This window comes from Jaculus jaculus, chromosome 12 (assembly GCF_020740685.1).
Source record: "Jaculus jaculus isolate mJacJac1 chromosome 12, mJacJac1.mat.Y.cur, whole genome shotgun sequence".
Taxonomy (NCBI): domain Eukaryota; kingdom Metazoa; phylum Chordata; class Mammalia; order Rodentia; family Dipodidae; genus Jaculus; species Jaculus jaculus.
Window position 1 is genome coordinate 55,378,277 of NC_059113.1, and position 21,853 is coordinate 55,400,129.

At 43.7% G+C, this 21,853-nt stretch overlaps 1 protein-coding gene across 5 annotated transcripts in view; it reads left to right on the top strand.

The window, feature by feature from the left end:
* Arhgap17 (Rho GTPase activating protein 17) overlaps positions 1-21,853 on the top strand; it is a 156,527-nt gene that overhangs the window by 47,660 nt on the left and 87,014 nt on the right. The window lies entirely within an intron of this gene.

Below are 21,853 nucleotides of genomic sequence, written 5' to 3' on the forward strand. Positions count from 1 at the left end.
TATGGGATAACCTGTTTTTCCTTCACCCACCATGTACACATCACAACAGAGATTAAATTAATCCGAAGAAAAAATGATTGGCAAGAGTCAGTAGACTTGGGATGTGAAGGCTGCTGCCAGCACCATACAGTGAAGGAAGACACACACTCTGGAGTGACAGTGAAGATTTGGTGCACATTAAGCAGTCACAGCCACTTGTCATTATCAAGAGTTACATTCTGCACTGAGAAATTAAGCTGGAGCTGAGCTGGAAGCCTCCTCCCTATTGACTGTTAGGATGCTGGAAAGACCTTGGCAGCCTGTCAGGGGAGAAAAGTCAACAGTCTTAAGCAGTAGTGGATCTTGCAAGCATTACAGTTGGCCAGCCAGGCCAAATGTACCAAGTGGTACAATGGTGCCATGTCTGTTATGGAGGAAACCAACCGCTCTTTGGTTGGACTTGAGGCTGGCTTCCTAAGAAGAAATTTTCTGCCTGGTTTTGAAAACCCAATGAGAAGCTTATGGCTGGGGAGCTTGTAAGTTCTAATGGGGAACTACTGTTGTTATCTGGCTAAGTGGATATATTAGACCACCAAATTACCCTTAACTACTTACATTTCTGCACATATTTTTAAAAAACGTTTTATTAGGGCTGGAGAGATGGCTTAGTGGTTAAGCGCTTGCCTGTGAAGCCTAAGGACCCCAGTTCAAGGCTTGATTCTCCAGTACCCACGTTAGCCAGATGCACAAGGGGGCGCATGCGTCTGGAGTTTGTTTGCAGTGGCTGGGAGCCCTGGTGTGCCCATTCTCAATCTCTCTCTCTCTCTTTCTGTCACTCAAATAAATAAATAAAAATGAATAAAACTAAAAAAATGTTTTATTGACAGCTTCTATAAGTATAAACAATAAAACCATGATAATTCCCTCCCTCCACTCCTGTTTTCCCCTCTCAAATCCACCCTCCATCAAATCTCTTCCCCCTTCCAATTAGTATCTCTTATTTTGATGTTACCATCTTTTCCTCCTATTATGAAGTCACTGCAAAGTCATAACTATAGAAGCCATTTTGTATCTGAAAGCTTGCACTTTAAGCACCTCTACCTCAATGGACCCTGAGCCTTGAAGGATGTGATAGAGATGTCTTAGTGCTGAACACTCCACTGTCAGCCTCTCAGCACTATGGTGAGTTTTGAATCACTCCAGTGGTCACAGGCATCTGGAAAGAGAAGCTTTTTAACCAAAAGTGAGAGTAGCATTAATATATGAGTATAAACATTAAGTGCTTACAAGGCAGTTTGGTTGGCATATGTGCATCCAGCCAGACAACAGTAGGCATTACTTCCATAGGGCTCATGACCTCTCCAGCCATAGACTTTTGACTAGGTTTTCAGTGCCAGGCATGTATTTCCTTCCATGGAGCAGGTCTCCAGTACAATTACAGTGTGGTTGGTTTTCTTCATAATAGACATGCCACCGTCAACCAGTTTGCACATTTGGCCTGACTGGCCAATCTTAGTGTTTGCAGGGTCCACTGCTTTGTAACACTGTTCATAACCTCTTTCCCAAAGAGCTGTATTCAGGTTCACCCTTTGCAGCTGACAGCTAGTCAACACTGTGGAGGTTTCCAGCTCAGCTCCAGCTTTATATCTCAGTGATCTGCAGCCCAAGCATGTGGAGTCTTCAGCAATAGGGTCTTACCATCTAATTCTAGTGTCTGCCTATAAATGCTACTCTCACTTTTGCTTATAAGCTTCTCTTTTCAGATGGTGGTGCCAGATGGTGGGGTAACTCAAAACTCACCAAAGTGCTGAAAAGTGACAGTGGAGTATTCAGTAGTAAATGAAACATCTCTACCATACCCTCCATGGCTCAGGGATCATTGCAGAAGAGGTAGAGGAATGAATGTAAGAGGATGAGTGCTTACAATACTGTCTTCCAGACACAAAATGGCCTAGATATTCATAACTTCAAGTGGCCTAGATATTCATAACTTCACAGTTGCTGACGCTAACTATACAAGACCTGTATAATTAGAGGAAAAAATGATGATATCAAGATAGACGAGAAGCTAGTTGGAAAGAAGAGATTCAGTGGAGGGGGAAAACGGTGGTGGGAGGGGATTATGATTATGATATATTTATATTTATGGAAGTTGTCAATAAAAAGTTAAGAAAAGAGTTACATCCTGGGCAAAATTGTACATACTCTGCTTTTATGTGATGGTTAGTGAAGAGGGTACATTTATAGCAGTATCTCCATTAACATGTGAGACGTGCTGTGCTACCCTTGTGATGCATGAACATATGTTATGCTGCCCCTGTGATGTGTGAGACTTGCACTGTGCTGCCTTTGTGTCATGTGAGATATGTGCTGTCCTGCCACTGTTAACACGTGACACATGCTCTGTACTGCCTCTGTGACATGTGAGACATGTGCTCTGCTGTCCTGTAACCTGTGAAGCATGCACTGTGCTGCCCTGTGACGTGTGAGAAATGTACTGTGATGCCCCTGTGACACATGAGCTCTGCTGCCCTGTGATGCATGGGACTTGTACTGTGCTGCCCATGATGCGTGAGACATGCACTGCTTCTGTGACATGTGATGCATAAGACATGCTGTGCTGCCCCTGTGACGCATGAGACATGCACTGTGCTGCAAATTAACTACAGACACATACACCACTTTGTGCATCTGACATTATGTGGGTACTAAGGTATCTAACCAGGACTAGCGGGCTTTGCAAGCCCATCTCTCTTGTCTTACTGCTGTTGGAATTTGATGTGGCGTTTCTGTACTTCCAAGCTTCTTATGTTGTCTGTCTTAGCAATAATGGCATGCCATAGGTCGTGGCTGTATATGCTTGTTTAAGTTGCAGTATCCTGCAAAACAATTCTTATCTTTTTAAATTTTTAAAAAAATTCTTAGTTCATTTATTTGAGGCAGATAGAGAGAGGGAGACGATGGGTGTGCTGGGGCCTCCAGGTAGTGCAAATGAACTTCAGATGCGTGCGCCCCTTTGTGCATCTGGCTAATGTGGGTGCTGGGGAATTGAGCCTCGAACCAGGGTCCTTAGGCTTCACAGGCAAGTGCTTAACCGCTAAGCCATCTCTCCCACCCTCTCCTTACCATTTAAAAAAAAAAATACTTATTTATTTGAGAGAGAGAGATTGGGACAGAGAGAATGGGCACGCCAGGGCCTCCAGCCACTGCAAAGGAAATCCAAATGCATGTGCCACCTTGTACACTGGCTTACATGGATCCTGGGGAGTTGAACCTGGGTCCTTTGGCTTTATAGGCAGGTGCCTTAACCACTAAGCCATCCCTTCAGCCCATATTACCTTTTTAAAAAATATTTTTATTTTTATTTATTTATTTGAGAGAGATACACAGAAATAGGCAGGTAGAGAGAGAGAGTGAATGGGTGTACCAGGGCCTCCAACCACTACCAACAAACTCCAGATGCATACATCCCCTTTTGCATCTGGCTTATTTGGGTCCTGGGGAGTCAAACCTAGGTCCTTTGGCTTTGTAGGCCTTAACTGCTAAGCCATCTCTCCAGCCCCCATCTTACTTTTTTTTTTTTTTTTTTTTTCCTGAGATGGGATCTCATTCTAGCCCAGGCTGACATGGAATTTACCAAGTAGCCTCAGAGTGGCTTCAAACTCACATTGATCCTCCTACCTCTGCCCTCCAAGTACTGGGATTAAAGGCATGCGCCACCATGCCTGGCTCCATCTTAACTACTTTTTTTTTTTTTTTTTGAGGTAGGGTTTCACTCTAGCTCTGGCTGACCTGGAATTCCCTATGGAGTCTCGGGGTGGTCTTGAACTAATGGCGATCCTCCTACCTCTGCCTCCCAAGTACTGGGATTAAAGGTGTGCACAACCACTCCCGGTGATTTTAACTACTTTTAATTGTCGAAGGAAAGTTTGAATATTGAACTCAGCTGTCCCCAAGTCCAGGCAGGTACCATAAACCACTTAGGTGGGCTAGGAAATGAAACATTTGGGAGTCCTCTGAGACCACTGAGGGAAGCTGCGGTGTGGTCGGTGGCAAGAATGGTTCCTTCTAGTTTGCCTAGTCAGGGATTGTTGGTGATGCTTTGACACTTGGGCCATATGATTGGTTAGAGCTGGGCCAGCACACAGATACCACCTCATGTGCCAGAGGAGAAGAGGCCAGTATGTAGGAAAGTGATAAACTCCATCCAGTTTCTTTTAAAATGTAACTGTTCATCTGAGTTATTAATTGGACTTCAAATAAGTTTGAAGATTAAGTTAAGATTGGTGAGGATTCTGTACTGTCTTTAAAAGTGAAAAGTAAACTCTATTTAGAAACGGGAAAGACTCCTTTATTTGAGGAAGTAATTCAGAATATAGAACTGTTCTGTTTTGCCTGTGCCATTGCTAATGTATTTTCTTTTAAATTTTCTCTCAATTTTTATTAACATTTTCTATGATTATAAAAAATATCCCATGGTAATACACTCCCACTCCCACTTTCCCCTTTGAAATTTCATTCTCCATCATATTCCCTCCCCATCTCAGTCAGTCTCTTTTATTTTGATGTCATGATCTTTTCCTCCTCTTATGATGGTCTTGTGTAGGTAGTGTCAGGCACTGTGAGGTCATGGATATCCAGGCCATTTTATGTCTGGAGGGAGCACATTGTAAGGAGTCCTACCCTTCCTTTGGCTCTTACATTCTTTCCGCCACCTCTTCCGCATTAGATCCTGAGCCTTGGAAGGTGTGATCAAGATGTTACTCAGTACACCAGTCACTTCTTTCCAGCACCATGATACCTTCTGAGTCATTCCAAGGTCACTGCCATCTGAAAAGAGAAGATTCTCTACCCAAAGTGAGAGTAGTGTTAATATAAGGGTATGAATATTAAGAGAAGTGCTTACTGGGCAGTAAGCATGGTATATACATTTTTCCAGACATCAGCAGATGTTACACCCCTAGGGCTCATGACTACCCCTGTTTTAAGTTTTCAGTATCAGGGAGCTAATGTATTTTCTTATTTCACTAACTGTGTTCTTCATTGCTAGTAATTCTGACTGTTTTTTTTTTTAATTATTCCTATTTCCTTATTGATGTCTTGTATTGACCTCTTTATTTCATTAAATTGGTTTCCTGTGTCTTCTTGGATTCCTTTGATTTCCTCTTTCATTCCTTTTATTTCCTCTTTGACTTCTTTAAGCAGATATATTTATAATCAATGTTTTTGAAATCTTTCTCAGGCATTTCCTCTAACTCATTTTCACTAGAGGTCATTTCAGATGCATTAATACTTTTTGGTGGGTTTATATTGTCTTGAGTTTTGGTGTTTCTTGTTTTAAAATATATATATATTTGCATCTTAGATTAATTTAATGCTTGGATTTTCTAGTTAGCTACAGTATTATTAGATGGATCAGTCAATCTGATGTTATATATCTTCAGGGTAGGAGCTTAAGGTGCTAAGTGTGGCTCTCAAGACGCTCAGAGTATCTACAAAAGTGACTCCAGATGTTGGATTTGCCTGCTATGAGAGTATTCAAGTAGTCTGAGTGGAACAAAATACAGGCAGATTCTAAAATTTAACTAAACAATGTACACTTTCAATGAAAAACAGCACAGGGTATTTATGCAAGAGTAGGTATTATGACAACCAGATCCTCTAACAAAGTCACTGTCCCTTAGGGTGTGTGGTACCTCACACCCTTAATCCTGTCAATAAGGAGGTTAAGATTTCCGGTCTGTCCACAGTGAAAAAAGCAAAGAGGCAACCTACAGAATGGGAAAAAATCTTCGCCAGCTATATATCTGATAGAGGACTAATATCTAGGATATACAAAGAACTCAAAAAGTTAAATAATAAGGAATCAAACAAGCCAATCAAAAAAAATGGGCTATGGAGCTAAATAGAGCATTCTCAAAGGAAGAAATACGAATGGCATATAAGCATCTAAAAAAATGTTCTACGTCACTAGTCATCAGGGAAATGCAGATTAAAACTACCTTGAGATTTCATTTCACTCCTGTCAGATTGGCAACCATCATGAAAATAAATGATCATAAATGCTGGCGGGGATGTGGAAAAAGAGGAACCCTTCTACACTGCTGGTGGGAATGCAATTTGGTCAAGCCATTGTGGAAATCAGTGTGGAGGTTCCTAAAACAGCTAAAGATTGATCTTCCATATGACTCAGCTATAGCACTCCTAGGCATATATCCTAAGGACTCATCTCATTTCCTGAGAAGTATGTGCTCAACCATGTTTATTGTCACTAAGTTCACAATAGCTGGGAAATGGAACCAGCCTAGATGTCCCTCAACAGATGAGTGGATAATGAAGATGTGGCACATTTATACAATGGAGTTCTATTCAGCAGTAAAGAAAAATGAAGTTATGAAATTTGCAGAAAAATGGATGGACCTGGAAAGGATTATACTAAGTGAGGTAATCCAGGCCCAAAAAGCCAAGTACCACATGTTCTGTCTCATATGTGGATCCTAGCTACTGATGATTGGGCTTCTGTGTGAGAATGAAAATACTTAGTTGCAGAGGCCAGTAAATTAAAAAGGAGATATAAAGGGAAGAGAAAGGAAGGGAGGAGGGTACTTAATAGGTTGGCATTGTATATATGTAAGTACAATGATTGAGATGGGGAGGTAATATGATGAAGAATGGAATTTCGAAGGGGAAAGTGCAGGGGGGTATTACCATGGGATATTTTTTATAATTATGGAAAATGTTAATAAAAATTGTGAAAATAAAAATAAAAAATAAAAAGATTTCCGGCCTGTTGAGGGTTCCAAGTCGGCTTGTGACCAAGTGAGACCCTTCCCTAATGTACAACAGAAGAGGAAACAAAGCCATTATTAATCAAGAAGAAACAAATAAGCTCAAAATATAGCTTAAGAATGGTAAATCCGACCATCCATCAGATTTAACATGTAATTTATCCTGATATGGAAGGTGCAATTAGCACTTACGGTTCAGGCCTATATACCAGACTTATTTGGTGGGTACTAACCTGGTGTAATCTCAGTTACCTTTTGGGATGCTTTTGGTCTCAGTTATTCTGCGCTCCTGCTTGTGTCCTTCTTTGGTGCATTGTGGGTTCAACTAGACTGGCTAGGTCTTTGGATCGCTGCTCTCTTCACCAGTGCTGGGTGCTATGATCTCCCTTCCCCTGGTCTCTGGTGCTTGCTGGCACCTGCACTGGCAGTGGGAGAGGGAGGCTGTAGAGGAGAGGTAGTGGTTCTAGTTCTCCCACTGGTCCACATGATCTGCTCTTCCGTTGTTCAATGTGGTTCTCCATGTTTCTTGAGTTTGCAAAGAGCTCTGGTATGAGTGGAAAATCCCCTCACCTGGCTTTCCCTGTGGCTCAAGCCAAGCCTTGCAGCTTTGGCTCTGTGGACCTGGTACTGCTGCTGCTGGAGCTGCTTCTGCCTGCCTATGTGGGCTCTTGATGCTCTGAATCTCTCCTACTTGTCTGCTGCTGTTGGTAATTTCTTATACACCTCACTTTTTAGTAGGAGAATGTATTTTGCTTTTTTTTTTTTTCTGGTTTTTCTCCCCTAGGCTGCTTTGGCATGGTTCCTACACCACCATCTTACTGGAAGTCTGCAGATGTATTTTCTGTTTGATGATTTTTCCCAAGAAATTTCCTTTCACATGTTAGGCATGGAACAATTCTTTTTCTTAATAAGATCCCTTTAGAGTTCTATAACCTCTTTAATAAATCTTTCCAAACTTCTTAGTAGAATGTGTAACATTGTTTTATGTATAAAGTATCAAAATGGCCTTTATTTTTTAAATCCATTTAAGTAGATTTTAGATTCCTTCCCAGCAATTTAAGAACATAGAGGATGAATGAGAGAAAACAATAAAAATTTACTTTGTAGTCCTCTAGCTCACCAGGAAAGGAAAGGAAATGAAAAGAAAACTGGATTTGTACTGCAATATATTTCTTAGCTATGGGTCTGGCTACTGACTTCACTGTGGATAGTCACACTGTGTGCCGTAATGCTGACTCCCTGTGTACAGTCACACTGTGTGTAGTAATGCTGATTTACTGGACAGTCACCCTGTGTGTAATAATGCTGATTCATTGAGGATAGTCACACTGTGTGCAGTAATGCTGACTTGTGCATAGTATCAAGATTCCAGTACCAGTTGAGTTTTTCTTGTTCCTCACAGATACATTTAGATATTTCCAGGTAAGTAGAATTAAAGTCAAATAATTAAAAATTTATTAGCATTCCATTTTTCCATTTATGTGACATATCAAACTAAGAAAACCAACAGAACTGTGATATTTTACGTGTGAATGTGTTTACCAGTGGGTAGCTCTGTGATCACAGGGACAAGGAGCTATAGATGTTTGGTGCCAGTGTTGGTGCCTTTGCTACTTTCTTGTCAACTCCTGGTAGCACACTGGATTAGAAAGATTGAGCTCCTATTCTGAGGCCTCAGATAGCCCAAGGGATTGCAAAGAAGTAATTTTGTGAAGTCTGGGAAAACTAGCACTCTTAGCTTTCACAGTGCCAGTGGGGAAAGTACAGAAACCCTCTTGTAAGTAAGATGAATTTAGATTTGGCAGTGGTTAAGGAGGATTGAAGTTTTGGGGGAACATATCATATACTTATACATAGACCAGGGGTCAACGAACTGGTCTGTGGGCCCAATCTATTTGCCATAGGTTTGGATGTTTGCATCTTTTAAATGGTAGGGAAAAATAACAAAATGATAGTATCTCATGATACAAAAGCCTTGGATGAATTTCCTTGTCCTTGAAGTTGGAAGAGCACAGTCACGTTCATTCATGGTTATATTACCTGTGGCTGGCCTGAGCACCACTGCAGAGGCAGTATGTTCTGCAAGCCTGGAATAGTTCTTTCTTGGTCTTTCCAGAAAAAAGGAGGGAAAAAAAAAAAGAGAGAGAGAGAGAGAGAGAGAGAGAGAGAGAGATCAATGACTGTGTTTATTTAGATTGTGTCCTGGAGTTTGTTTATAAGTAGAGACCAGAGAGAAAGCAGCCAGTATAAATCACATCCCCATGTTCCCGAGCAGGGCTGAGCAGTAGAGGTGGAAGAGAGGCATATGTTCTGATTTTTAAAAAAATTTTATGAGAGAGGGAGGGAAAGAGAGAATTGGTGGAAAAGGGCCTTAGCCACAGAAGACAAACTCCAGATGCATGTGCCACTGGCACCCACCTGTGCACATGCATCACTTTGTGCATCTGGCTTACATGGGTTCTGGGGAGTGGAAACTGCAGTCAAGCACCTTAACCACCAAGCCATTTCTGTAGCCCTACTTTCTGATTTCTTTCTGGCTCCAGTCCTGAGCTGTATTTTCACTTCAGATTAATACCATCAGGGATCAGCTACCCCCATTACTTATCCTCCTTCTACTCCTGCCAGTCCCCTTCTCCCCAACTGGCTTCCCTCCTATATTCATACCTTTTTTTTTTCCCTCCAATTCACTGAGTTTAACTAGGGTTGCTTACATGAGTGTGTGTGTAGCATGGGCAACTTACCTGCGGCTACACCACTGAGAAAATGGCATCTTGTCCCCTGCAACCACCAACTGCCAGTTGCTCTTTAAGAAGAGCTGGGGCATCATGGAATATTTGCAGACCTAGTCTTGTGCAGGTAACCAAAGCTGCTGTGAGTTATGAATGCAACAGCTATGTTGTGTCCAGAAGACATTTCACAGGATTCTTTCTTACCCTGCAGCTCCTACATCCTTTCTGCTCCCTCTGCCACACTGATACAGTCTGGTTAGAGCTAGGTGTCAGTGGTCATTTATTCTTAGCACTTTGACCTGTAGCAGCCGCTTCTTGAATATGATGAACATCACTGAGGAAGAGAAAATACATCCCAGACCAGCCTCATAGTGACACTAAAAAGCCAGCTTGTGCTGCATCTTGGCATCCTTTCTGAATCATTTTCTGAATCATTGGTTTAGATTCCTGATTGACAAACATATTTTATAAATGAACTTATAGTTCTAGGAACCCTGCAGATCATAGGCCACTGACATTAATCAGCTCTGCCCCTATAACCAGAAAGTTGCTGATAAAATCATTACAAATGAGCCCATAATTGTTCCAGTAAAACTTTTGTGGGTCTGGAGAGATGGCTCAGAAGTTAAAGGCACTTGCTTGCACAGCCTGAGAGCCTGGGTTTGATTCCCCAATACTCATGTAAAGCCAGAGCCACAAAGTGGTGCATGCATCTGGGATTTGTTTGCAGTGGCAAGAAGAGCTGGTAAACATTCTCTTTCTACTTACAAATAAATAAATAATATAAATAAATATTTAAAATTAAAAAAAACTTTATTTGTACATACTGACAGGTATTTTAAGGAATTCTTTTTTCTTAATTTTTAAATATTTTATTAATTTATTTGACAGAGAAATGAGGAGAGAGAGAGAAAATGGGTGTTCCAGGGCTTCCAGCCACTGTAAATGAACTCCAGATGCTTGCACCCCCTTATGCATATGGCTAACGTGGGTCCTGGGGAATCAAGCCTGGGTCCTTTGGCTTTGCAGGCAAATGCCTTAACTGCTAAGCCATCACTCCAGCCCATTTTAAGGAATTCTTTTTTTAAAAAATAATTTTTATTTTTATTTATTTGCAAGCATAGAGGGAGAGAGAAAGAAGAGAGACAAAAAGAGAGAATGGGCAAGTCAGGGTCTGTAGCCACTGCAAACAAACTCCAGGCGCATGTGCCACTTGTGCATCTGGCTTATGTGGATCCTGGGGAATTGAACCTGGGTCCTTTGGCTTCACAGGCAAATGCTTTAACTTCTAAGCCATCTCTCCAGCCCCAGGAAATCTTAATTTTCTACAAAACATCCCTTATTTGATGTTTTTCAACTGTATAATAGTAAAACTTCTGATTCCCTAACCATACAAAGTAGCTTTGACATGCTGGCATATTTTGCTGTAGTTCGATACTTGTACTGGGCTTGAGATTGAGGCACTCTGGATTTGAACCCTAGACTCCTCTCTCTGATGTGTGGCCCTAGGCAGGTTACTTCTTAGAGTCTTGGTCCTTATCTCTAAAATGCAGATAATCATATCTCCAACCTTGTAGAATTGGTATAAGAAAGTAAGAGCTTAGAGGCAGGTGCCAGCCCAGTGCTGGAGCATAGGAAGCACTCCGTAAGTATAGTTGTGAACCTAGGTGCACCAAGGTCCTTAGTGGAAATATTTGTGATATGAAGCTTGGCACTCTAGACTTGTCTTCAGCCCACCAGAGTTGTAACAGGACGTTGGAAAGCTTGGGAGGAGCTGCCTTGACTCCATGCCATGAAAATTAAACAGGTGAAGGTCCAGCAATATTTTGTACTGGGCAACCATGAGAGAGAGGTAGGGCTGTTCTGTTCTGACTTACACAGATGCTCCACATGGTGTGCAGTATTTGGATCTTGTGGGTCTGTGTGTGTATGTGAATCCATGTATGTAAATGTGTCCTTATGAATTATGAATCTGTGTGTAAATATGTCCTTGATGTCTTGTTCCTTAGCCTCAGCACTGTCCAACTGATACAGAACAGGCAAAAGATGCCCATGTGCTCATCTTGCCTGTGAGGTTATGTGGCAGAGGGGAATTAAGGGAGGAGATAGAATTAAGTCAGCAAAACAGGCATTCTTGGTTTTCTGGGTGGAACTGTTATCCTCACAAGGGTTGGTCAAAGTGGAAGAGGAGCCAATGCTGACAAAGTCCCTCATGCAAGGCTGTGACTGGGAAGAAAGGCACTGTGGGCATGTTGCCGATGGCTGGCTTTGAAGGGGCAAGAAGGAGCCAAGGAATGTGGGTGGCATCCAGGAACTGGAAAAGGAAGGAAGTGAATTCTCCTTGAATGTCCAGAAAGGAGCTCAGCCAATGAAGCCTGGGTTGAACTTGTGACCTCCAGAATTCCAAGATGATACAGTCGTATGATATAAGCCACTAAATTTGTGATAAATTGTTAGAGTAGCATTGGAAAACTAATACAAGGCTGAGTAGCAACTTATTTCTAGTTCTCTCTGTTAATTAGGGGAGGGCAATGCAGTCAGGATACTCAGAAGCATGCTGTTGTCCAATCACTGAATAATAATAGTACTCATGACCTTCTGTCATGACAGCTACAGGCCAGATGTTGGGTGTTACCCCCAGCTGGCATCCTAGTTTAAATTTAGGGAAACACTGGGGAGGACACATGAATTGGTAATAGGTTTTCTATTCATATAGAAAGAAATAGATAATATACATTGCCGGGCTCACTGGCAGATAGGGCTGTGGGAGAGCCGGTCCTGCCGGTCTCTCCTTGGGGCTGAGTGGGATGGTGAGTGTCGATGACCCAGACCTTCTCCTAGGCACTGGAGAAAAGCCACACTGAGTTGGGAGACTTGTTGAAGCAGGATCTCACTTTATTGTAACAGGCAGGTGTTTATATAGTGTTGAGAACAAAGGCAGGGATCTCAGGAAAGGATGAGGTGTAAGGGCCAATAGCATATTGCGACTTTGGACATGATTGGTTCTAAGCGCACATGGGAAGTCTTAACTTTTTTTTGTAGAAGTAGCAGGCTGGAGGCAACTTGGTGCCCTGCTGAGCCATAGCTGGCCAGAGACAGGTTGCAAACTTTAGCGAGGCTCAGGAAGTTCCACCAGGCCTTGTGTCCGGGCCTCTCAAGCCCCCAAATCTCCCCCTTTTGTTTTTGTAAGAGCATTAGTCACCATGGCCCCTGTCTTAGGTTGTCCCCCTCTGGGGATCTTACCCATCACTGGGTACCATGTGTTTAGCTCGCTGAGAACCCACTCCATGGCCTGTCTTAGGTTGTCTCAGTCAGTTTGAGATCTTACCCATCATCGGTCACATGGAGGGCAGAGGAGGTGGTAGTGGTTCATATGAGGAACTTAATTCCTAAGTTGCCAGCCTGTGGTAACATATCTCAACCTGATGGAGTTTTATTGCCACTAGCTGTTGGTGAATGAATTGTGTAATTTTGTTAATTACACAAGGCCCGACGGTGAGGAGAAGGAGGAGAAGGAGGGGGTCAAAGTAGAGGGAGGAGGAAGGGTAAGAAGCCATGTAAGCCTGTCCACAGTGGGTTGTTCTGGAGGTCCTGCCATCTCCTCTCCAGGTCCTCTTGAAGACCTTTGATCTTGTCCTGAACAATTTCTGATCTGTTGGTGTAGAAACAGCATTTTTCCTGTGAAAACAAGCATATGCCTCCCTTTTTGGCCATTAATAGGTCTAGTCCCCTCCTGTTTTGTAGGACTACCTCAGCCAGGGAATCTAGCTGCTGTTGGAGATCAATGATAGTACTGAACATGGCTTTTATGTCCCTGATCAACTGGAGAGAGAGCTTTCTGGAGATGGACTGCCATACTGTTGCAGTCCGGTTCGCATTGCTGGTAGAAATCACCCAACCAAGAGCAGCTTCTGGGAAAAAAAGATTTATTTTGGCTTACAGGCTCGAGGGGAAGCTCCACGATGGCAGGGGAAAACGATGGCATGAGCAGAGGGTGGACATCACCCCCTGGGCAATATAAGGTGGACCATAGCAACAGGAGAGTGTGCCAAACACTGGCATGGGGAAACTGGCTATAAAGCCCATAAGCCCGCCCCCAACAATACACTCCCTCCAGGAGGCATTAATTCCCAAATCTCCATCAGCTGGGAACCTAGCATTCAGAACACCTAAGTTTATGGGGGACACCTGAATCAAACCACCACATTCCGCCCCTGGCCCCCATAAACTAATATCCATACATGATGTAAAATACAATGCATTCAGTCTGACTTTAAAAGTCTCCATAGTTTTTTATCAATTCCAATGATGTTCATACATCCCCATAGTTCAAGATCTTTTAACTGAGCCATAATACCAAAATATAACCTCAAAAAACCCGTAATGACCCAGAATAAATATTCACACTGCAAAAGATGGCATTGGGCATAGCAAAGAAACATTCAACTAATACCAGATTTAAAACAACCAGGGCAAACATCAAACTCTGTAGCTTCAAGTCCAGCAACTCTAGCCAGTGACAAATCTTCAAGTCTGATAATTCTAACCAGCAGCAAGTCTCTGGCATTCCAATTCCGCCCCTCCAGCTAGGCTACTCACAGTCCTGGAAAACTTCATCGGGGCTGGCAGCTCCTCGGCAGCCATCTCATGGTCCCGGCATCTCCACTGGGTCTCTACTGCAAGCCATGGTTCATCCTCATGGCCCCATGGGGTCTCTATGCAGGCAACCAGCAAACCTGCTTCACACTGCCCATGGCCATTTCCAAAACACAAGACCGTGTTGCAAACTCAATGACCCTCTTTCCAGCATTTTATACTCGACGATACCAGGTAGGTGCCAATTTGTTAATCCAGGGGGGAATAAAGCAGACTTTGAAGAACAGGACACTCCTTGAGCACCCAGACCCCTTCAAAAGAGTTGACATTCTTCCTGTTGCCCCAGCGCAGGTCAGCTAGCCCAGTCTCAAAGGTTGTCATCTCTCAGTTGCAGCTGAACGGGCAACAGTTCACCCAAAGATTTTCCTTTCTGTGCCATATCCCTCTGCATACACCAGTTCATTTCTACGCTAGGCAACCCTGCACAACTTCTCAGGACATGGGCATAAGAGCAAGCTTCTCACACAAACTGCTAGCCCAGTCCAGGCACAGCTCTTTCTTACCCTCATAAGCCAAACCTCACAGTCCATAGTTCTTACTGCATTCAGTCTTTCAGCTCTGACCAGAATAGTCCATTAAGCTGTACTTACAGCACTGCAAGGCATCTCTTAGGCCAAGGTTTCAACTCCTTCCGCTTTCCTCTTGAAAATCAGCTACAAAAGGCTGAAGCCACATAGTCAGGTGTCTAGCAGCAAAACAAATCACCACACATACCCATCCCGGCTTTTCCGGTAGCCATGCCTGCGGTTATTCCCAACCCAGCGAGTAAAGATCATCTGTACAGCTCTCTTAGGTCTCCCTCTGATATAATCAAAAGAGGCTATAGGGAGGGCTTCATCTTCAGGAATGATATCTACATCTGGGAACAAGGTGGCTGGGGCACAGAGGCCTGTCCAGTTGGTGGGCAGAAAGTCATAGGCCATCCCACCTCCACAAACATAAACCATTCCAGAAGGCAGGCAGTGTTGAGCGCTGGGCTCAGTTGTGTTAAAAGTACAGAAGGAAGGACGAATGTATCCCACATCTGTTTTGGAGCTATTAGGAGAAGGCGGGGCCTAAATGCAAGCACCAGAAGGAGACATTGGGAGAAGCTGGACGGGAATAGGGAATGTGGCCGAGCAATTTTTTAGGGTTGTATGAGCAACTGTAGTATCATTGGTGATTACTGCAAGCGCCCAGGGAGGCCCAGATCGGAGGCAAAGCCAGCAATCCTTCGCAAGGGAGGGAGCCGTTTGGTTTAGCAGGGTGAAGACCATTTTAATACGGATTCAGTAGGGGGGTTGAGGGCTAAATCACCCCGATTTTCAGGAAGGGCAATAGGGTAATAATTAAGCTCTGGGTGCTGGGCCAAAATGAGCTGTTCTATCCATGTGATCCAGATAGAACTGTAGGTGATGGATGAGGACCAATGTTTTTGAAAAGGGGATAATTGTTTATCTTCTTTAGAAAAATGTTAAATATTTAGGGTAAATAATGCCTTTTTTAGTTGGTTGTGTGGCAGTAAGGATTCTCCCTTTTGTTTTTGTAATTGAGACTCGAGAGTCTGATTATATCTTTTAATGATTGCTTGACCCTGGAGGTTATATGGGATGCCTGTGGAGTGTGAGATTCTCCAGGTCTGGAGAAAATTTACAAAAGCCTTGCTTACAATGCAGGGGCTATTATCAGTTTTGATCTGATCAGGTAATCCAAGGGTGGCAAAGCATTGAAGCATATGGCTAATAGAATGTTTAGATTTTCCCCCAGCATGTGCTAATGTCCAACAGGCACGGGAAAAGGTATCGACTGAAAGAAAAATATATTTAAGCTTCCCAAATGGAGAATAGTGTGTTACATCAATTTGCCAAAGATGATTAGGGCAGAGCCCTCAAAGATTTTTTTTTTAATAGTTTTAGTGGCGATATGAGCTTCAGCTTCTCCAAGTATATCCTGACCTAGGAAGGTTGGCTGTCAGGCCGGACACATCCAGAGGGCGCACCTCCCCACGGTTACCATCAGGATCAGTCCAGGGCTGCCAGTTGGCCATTTCCCAGGATGTTGACTGTCTGCCCACACCAAGTAAAGGTGGACCAGGGACTAACTGCCATGATGGAGGGACTTCCTCCTTTCTAATTAGTATTACACTGAGGCATAGAAGCCATTTTATCAGCCAAATTGTTTCCTCAAGAGAGACAGTGTGGTTGGCCCCAGTGTCATTTTTGGCCTTAGTCCCGGAATCAGGGCCATGGTCCAGTGTGTAATGGGGATGGGGATAGCCCCTGGGGGAGTTTAAATGCTCACCCTGAAGGCTGAACTTGGATTTGCAATCCTTGGCCCAGTGGAACCCCTTCTTGCACCTGGGACAAGAGGTATGAGGCACATTAAGGGTCACAGGGACTGTTGGGGTATTTTTGGCCCAATTAGGACACTCCCTTTTAAAGTGACCCTCTTTGCCTCACCCAAAACAAGGTCTCCCCTTTCCCCCTGAGGTCTGTTGGAGGGCACAGACCAGGGTGACCATATCCACACGGCAGGTGCTCTGTAAGGCCAACACCATGGCCTTCACCTGATGGGAGCTGGATCCCACATCTTTGGTGGCTATAATCCATTTACTCATACAGTGATCTTTTAGCCCAGCGCAAGCCAACTAATGGTCACTCGTCATGCCTTCCCAGACCAGCATTTTAGTGAACTGGTCTCGCAGGGGATCAGGGGAAAACTTTCTTTGTAGACTTTGTCAACCCTTTCTATGAAGGTAGTCAAGTCTTCACTAGGTTTTTGTGTGATTCCTAGGATGGGGGTCTCAGATGGGCCTTCCTCCAGTTTCCTCCATGCAGCCATTCCCAAAGCCCGCATCTGATCCCGGTATGGATCAGGGATAGCTGCTTGCTGGAGGCCTGTGAAAAACACATCAGCGGTGTCCAGAGTATGCCAAAGGTGATTGGGACTGGGGGCTGAGTGGCCTGATTCGGCTGAGCCTGAGTATGGCACTCATCCTGAAAGAAGGCACACCACTTTATGTACAGGGGGCCAGAAAGAATGGCTTTAGCAAGGTTTTTCCAGTCTTGGGTGGCACACTGTTGCTGAACCAAATCCTAGAGAATGGTCTTCGCCCAGGGGGTATTAGGTCCATCCTACGACACAGCCTTTTTAAGGTCCTCTAGATCATGAGCCGTCCAGAGGTACCAAGCGGTGGGGCAATTACTGCCGGGGTTAATGTTGACAGAGAAGAGGTTGGTTGTTTCTCCCCCAGGGGTGTCATCCCTGTAGTAGGACGGAGGTGCAGAGGGGTCTGAAAAGGATTTGTCTGAAAAGGATTTGTAGGGGGATCTGGGGATGTAGGACCCTTAGAGGGCCAAGGAGCACTTCCAAAGGGGTCTAGGGATGGATACAAGGGCTCAGGCGAGTATGAGGGATTTGGGTTGGACGAGGACTGCCCCATAATTTATGAGGGTACACTCATCCGCAGAGTGATTGGCCCATTCGCATTCTTCCATCGGAGAGGTGCCCTATGTTGGGCGCCAGTCTGCCAGGCTCATTGGCAGGTAGGGCTGTGGGAGAGCTGGTCCCTCTGGTCTCTCCTTGGGGCTGAGTGGGATGGTGAGTGTCGACAACCCAGACCCTCTCTCCTAGGCACTGGAGAAAAACCACACTGAGTCGGAGACTTGTCGAAGCAGGATCTCACTTTATTGTAAAAGGCAGGTGTTTATATAGTGTTGAGAACGAAGGTGGGGAACTCAGGAAAGGATGAGGTGTAAGGGCCAATAGCATATAGCGACTTTGGACATGATTGGGTTCTAAGCGCACGGGAACTCTTAACTTTTTCGCAAAGTAGCAGGCCAGAGGCAATTTGGCATCCTGCTGAGTCATAGCTGGCCAGAGACAGGTCCCCAAACTTTAGCTAGGCTCAGGAAGTTCCACTAGGCATCGTGTCTGGGCCTCTGAAGGCCCAACAATACATATATTATACTAATATAAAACTAGATATTCTATTTCTGGGATGTGGGATTGGAGCTGTAGAGGGATGGCTTGCCCTCCTCTTTTTTAAAATTAAAAAAGATTATTTGTACTTGTCTTCCTCTTTTAATATAAAATTTAAAAATCTGGCACTAGAGATAGAGGTCAGCAGTAGAGTGTTTGCCTAGCATGCATGAGACTCTTAAGTTCAATCCCCAATGCCAGAAAAATGAAACTACAACAACAGATTTAAAAAGCTGTAGTATGGCTGGAGAGATGGCTTAGCAGTTAAGGCGTTTGTCTGTGAAGCCTAAGGACCCTGGTTCAATTCCCCAGGACCCATGTAAGCCAGATGCACAAGGGTATGCATGCGTCTGGAGTTTGTTTACAGTGGCTCAAGGCCTTGGTACACCCATTCTCTCTTCCTGTCTATCTGCCTGTCTCTCTCAAATAAATAAATAAATACATACATAAATAAAATATTTGTAAAAACTTTTTAAAAAAGAAGTTCTAGTAGGGCTAGAGAGATATCTTAGCAGTTAAGGTGCTTGCCTGCAAAGCCTAAGGACCCATGTTCCACTCTCCAGGTCCCACATAAGCCAGACACACAAGGTGACACAAGTGTGTATGGTTGCGCATGCACACAAGGTGCTGCATGTGTCTGGAGTTTGATTGCAGTGGTGTGCCAGTTCTCTCCCACTTTCCTCTCTCTCATTCTCTCCTAAAGCTGTGTGCTACCATGCCCAGCAATAAAGTAAAATACAAAGCTGTAGTAATTTTAGTTTCCCATTTCCCTGCTTTTACTGTTTATCTATTTATTTATTTATGTATTTATTTTGGCTTTTTGAATAGGGTCTCACTCTAGTTCAGGCTGACCTGGAATTCACTATGTAGTCTCTCAGTGGCCTTGAACCCATGGCAATCCTCCTACTTCTGCCTCCCGAGTGCTGGGATTAAGACGTGTGCCACCACACCTGGCCCCATTATTTTCTTAAAATTTATTTGTGTGTGTGTGTGGGGGGGGGGGTGCTCTAGGGCCTTCAGCTGCTGCAAATGAACTCCAGATGCATATGCCCCGTTGTGTGCATGTGCGGCATTGTTTGCTTGTGTCACTGTGCATCTGGCTTATGTGGGACCTGGAGATTTGAATATTAGTTCTTAGGATATGCAGGCAAGCATCTTGACTGCAAAGCTATCTGTCCAGCCCCAGTTCTATATTTTTTGAGACAGTTTCCTATAGCCCAGGCTGGACTCAAACTTGCTTCTAGCTAAAGGTGACCTTGAATTTTTCATCCTCCTGTCTATCTCCCAAGTGCTGGAATTACAAGCCTGTATTGCCTATTTATTGTTGTTTTGTTTTTTCCTAAATTTATTTATTTGTTTTTGGTTTTTCTAGGTAGGGTCTTGCCCAGGTTGACCTGGAATTCACTATGCATCTCAGGTTGCCCTCAAACTTACAGTGATCCTCCTACCTCTGCCTCCTGAGTACGGGGATTAAACTCCATACCACCATGCCTGGCAAAGAGAGTAAAAGAGAGAATATGAGTGGGCGTGCCAGGGCCTCTAGCTCCTGCAGAGAAACTTCCGATACATGCATACACTTTGTGCTTCTGGCTTTATGTGATTACTAGGGAATTGAACTCAGGTTGTTAGGCTTTGCAGGCAAGTGCCTTAACCACTGAACCATCTCTCCAGCCCTTCCTCTAATTTTCAAACAGACTGACTATGAAAAGCAGTGTTCTATTTCAGTCATAGTCATTGTGGGTTTTATTGTGAATGGCAGTTCTGTATGCCCATGACTATTCTACCAAATGCTAAGAGTTTCTGAGCTTTCTTCCTCCCTTTCTCATACCATTCAGTTCCCTGAACATCCACATACCTCCATAAGGCCCTCCCTTACTATGCAGTTACCCCTTCCCCAAGGGCATAGACATAAAACTCTTCCCAGATACCATTCTCTTGTTTTCCTGCCCCCTCCTGAAAATAAGCAGCATGTTCTACATCTGTCTGCTTCTGCCTCTCCCTGAATCAGCCTCCCATCTGTCTCCCAACATTCACATTCCCTTCTATCCCTGTCTTGCTATTCTAACTCTTTTTTTTTTTCCCTATTTTCTGGCTCCCCCTCTCTTGGTTTCAGAGTTTCCTCCTACCTGTCCCCCTCAGCTCCATCCCCTGTGGTGTCACTGCTTTTGGCCTGGAATCTACCACCAGTTCTTCTGGTTCTTTTTGCCCCTTCTCCACTGAGCCACCTCTCTGAGCCACTGATGAAATACTTTCTTTACTTTTTTTAATTAATTTTTTATTAATTAGTTTTGTATTCAGGAAATACAGTGAATTTGGTACCATTATTAGGCTCATCTGTGACCTATCCCATCACCTTGGCCCTTCCTTGTTGAAGTATCTGGGTCATGCATTGTGGAGTTAGCAAACAGTTATGGGTAGGATAAATATCTCTGCATATCATAACCCAACATGTGGCTCTGACATTTTTTCCACCCCCTCTTCCGCAAAGTTTTCCTGAGCCATGTTGGGTTCATTTTTGGTCTGCTTCGGTGATGAGGTGTTGGGGGCCTCTGAGGCTCTGGATCTCTGGTTTGGTAGGGGTTGATTTTTCTCTGTGTTGATCTCCTTCACCCTTGTGCTGGGACCCGGTTCACCAAGAAAACAGCACCCTTGCTTGTTTTGCCAATTTTTCTTAGTTTCAACCAGGGCCCTTTTGAGGTATGATGGGGTGGCTCTCTCCTTAGGATCTACATCTATCTGAAAAAGAGAAGATTCTCCAACGGAGAGTATGTTAGCACCAGGACAAATGAGATAACCCTTACTTTTTTTTTTATAGAGAATTTAATAGGTGTAGGCCCTCTTGTAGCCCATGATTGATGGTAGCTTGATATTGAAGAGCAGGCTTATGTTTGGATATAGTTCTGACTTGTTTCCCAGCTCCAGCTATGGGTCCCATACCACTGAGGGGCTCAGCTGAATCGAGAGCAGTTGGTTCCCCACCATGGCTGTGTGCCACTATTGCACTTGTGTGAGCATCATGACAGGTTATTTGCTGCTAAGTAGGTTAAACCATGAGTTGCTTGGACAGATATTGGTCATTTTCCTCTAGTCGCCCATGTAGCACCTTCTGGCACTAGATGCGCTGACTGTCTGGGGACTGACTCTCTTCCAGCTTCCAGCCATGCCATTCCATTTTACCAGGCCCTTAGAGGGAACATCTGAGCCACAGGACACTGTAGAGGGTATGATGAAGATTGACCTTAATCTATAGCCTCTCTCTCTTTCTCTCTCTCTTCTCTCTAACTCTTTTATATTAGTTATCTTTTTCTTCCTTTTCTTATTGGGCACTGACCTGTAACTCCCAGTACCAGCATGTGGCTATGATCCATAATGAGCTTTTGATCAGAGAGACCTACAAGGTTTCCTAAAAGAAAGACAGATTTCTGTCCAAGTACTTGATGACCCACCAAAGGTTAGTGGTAAGACCCTACTGCTGAAGACACCTTATGTTGTTGACAGGTAAAATGAAATATTTTCTTATATACCGAGAAAAGGTATGGTCCCAGAATCTGTATATTAAGCTTCTAACACCTAGTTCCATTGAATTTTTATTTTTTTATGTTTTTTTTTTCCTCCAAATTCCTGGTTTAATAAGGGCTGTTTATTTTGAGAAAAAAAAAAAAAGGTCCCAAACATCAAGCTGTTCACAAAATAACCCACAGTATCAACTTTAGAAAACAAGTATTAAGACTATTACACTAT